This window comes from Stegastes partitus, unplaced genomic scaffold, assembly GCF_000690725.1.
Source record: "Stegastes partitus isolate 25-593 unplaced genomic scaffold, Stegastes_partitus-1.0.2 Scaffold955, whole genome shotgun sequence".
In the NCBI taxonomy this organism is placed as follows: domain Eukaryota; kingdom Metazoa; phylum Chordata; class Actinopteri; family Pomacentridae; genus Stegastes; species Stegastes partitus.
The window spans coordinates 279,688-282,262 of NW_007578686.1; the positions used below are offsets into that span (position 1 = coordinate 279,688).

General features: G+C 43.6%; 1 long non-coding RNA gene across 1 annotated transcript in view; it reads left to right on the forward strand.

The window, feature by feature from the left end:
* Positions 1-2,575, forward strand: part of LOC103366593 (uncharacterized) — a 28,326-nt gene that overhangs the window by 2,281 nt on the left and 23,470 nt on the right. The gene's annotated exons all lie outside the window — the stretch shown is intronic.

Below are 2,575 nucleotides of genomic sequence, written 5' to 3' on the forward strand. Positions count from 1 at the left end.
TAGGACCAACACCTAGAGCCAACCCATAGGACCAACACCTAGACCCAACCCATAGGACCAACACGTAGACCCAATACCTGGACCCAACACCTAGAGCCAACCCATAGGACCAACACCTAGAGCCAACACGTTGGACCCAACACCTAGAACCAACCCATAGGACCAACATCTAGAACCAACACGTAGGACCAACATCTAGAGCCAACACCTAGCCCCAACCCATAGGACCAACACGTAGACCCAATACCTGGACCCAACACCTAGAGCCAACACGTAGGACCAACACCTAGAGCCAACCCATAGGACCAACATCTAGAGCCAACCCATAGGACCAATACCTAGAGCCAACACGTTGGACCCAACACCTAGAGCCAACCCATTGGACCAACATCTAGAGCCAACACCTAGCCCCAACCCATAGGACCAACACGTAGACCCAATACCTGGACCCGACACCTAGAGCCAACCCATAGGACCAACACGTAGACCCAATACCTGGACCCAACACCTAGACCCAACCCATAGGACCATCTAGAGCCAACACGTAGGACCAACACGTAGACCCGACACCTAGAGCCAATACGTAGACCCAATACCTGGACCCAACACCTAGAGCCAACATAATAATAATAAACTTTATTTATAGGGCACTTTTCAAAACAAATGTTGCAAAGTGCTCCTACAACCAACATCTAGAACCAACATATAGAACCAGTAAACTCCAGGTTCTGGTTCCTACCAATGATCCACATCAACATTTAGTCTGAACGTGTAAAACCAGAACCTTGTCTGGTCCAGCTTCACCACATCAGGTTCTACTGATGTTAGAGCCTCAACAGGTGGTGAGATGTGACCAGAGACTGGGTTCTAGTAGAACCACGGATCCATCCATAGACAGACACTGACAGGAACTTTCTGGAGACACAGAACCACTGTAGGTTTGAAATTGTCAGATTTTTTTTCCATTTTCAAGAACCAGTAATTATAAATGTGTGCTCAGCTGGATCCGTTAAATCGTTCTGATCCGATGGGACCTGTTCTGTCTGAGTTCTCACAGAGTTTCATGATGTTTCTGGAGATACTGAACCCTGAAAATAACTGCACAGGTGTTTTTTAAGAGGTGAAAATGGAAAAGTTCTGACAACATGAAATTCTGTAAATTCAGCTAAAGTATCCGACAGAACTCAGGTTTGGGTCATAAATGTATAAACTCTGAACTAGGTGTGGATCTAGAAGGACTCCAGCTAGACGGTTAATAAACGGGTTACTGGTGCAGAATCAAACCAACATTAACATTAATGAGAAGATCCTGGAGGTTCTGACCCTGACAGAGTCCTGAGCCGAGCGGCGCCCTTCAGCTCATTTATTGATAACGATCCAGCTCTGATCAATAAACGGCGTGGAGCCGATAAGACGAGCCGACAGCAGCTCAACGTGGACGTTATCTGCCCCCAGCAGACCGACTAACTGGGAATTAGCTCCACTTATCTGTTTGACTGCAGCTCAGCCGCGAGTCCGTCGGGTTCCTCCTCCTGCTCCGACACCGGCTGGACTCCAGCAGACAGAACCAGGACAGAACCGATCCATTAACATGAACAAAATCCAGAACTAACTGCGTTTAAACCCAGAGGATTAAACTAATTAAACCTGAACTAACGTCCACATTAAGAATCATTCATGTTTTATTCTTTCACAGCGTTTGATTAGAAGATTTCACCGTTTTTAAATACTTAAATCAGCAAAAACATCAATGTTTCACAGATATTTGCTGTTATTTGATCCAAAAATGACATATTAAGGACTGAAAGTGGCAAAAAATTCCTGTAATTTATCCTGTTGTGTTAAATAACAGAAAATATCCAATAAAATACAAAATCATACATTTATAGTTAACTGAGAGAAATGTGTGGATTAAACTGTGAATAACGTCCACATCACAGATCATTTGTTCTTTTTCACACTATTTTCCTGGATTTAAATCGTCTAAAACTGTCTTTATTTGCAGTTTTTTTTACTGTTTTCACAGATTTAAAACATGTTCTGCTGGTTTTTGCAGCATTTCTTTCTCAGTGTGATTTTAATTTGACCTGATTCAGTGTTTTATGGAGAAACAGCTTCACTGTGTTTCACATCCAGTCGCTCATGTGTTCACGTCTCTGTCGGTGAATGAATGAGTCGTACTTTCATATTTAAGAAGCTTCCATCAGCTGAACCAGGATCAGTTTTACAGCTTCATCGAGTCGTTTATCGACCTTCGTCTTGTGCCGATCGGGTCGGAGCTGCTTCTCGTCAGCCTTAATGACTCCTGATTAACGTTTGATTGTGTTTCTGGCTCCTCACCACCCATCTGGTGAACAATAAGAGAGAAAAATGGTCAGAAAAGGACAAAAACCGCCACAAATGACAACAGAAACATGCAACAGAAGCACGTTTCTGTCCTCCTGAACACTAATAGCTACTGACTGACATGAACGCAGAATGAAAACAGGTTTCAGCTGCAAACAGGCGAAAAATCCTCAAACAGAGACGCTAAGGTGACAGTAAAGAGGCTAAAAATGTCCAAACAGAGCTAGAT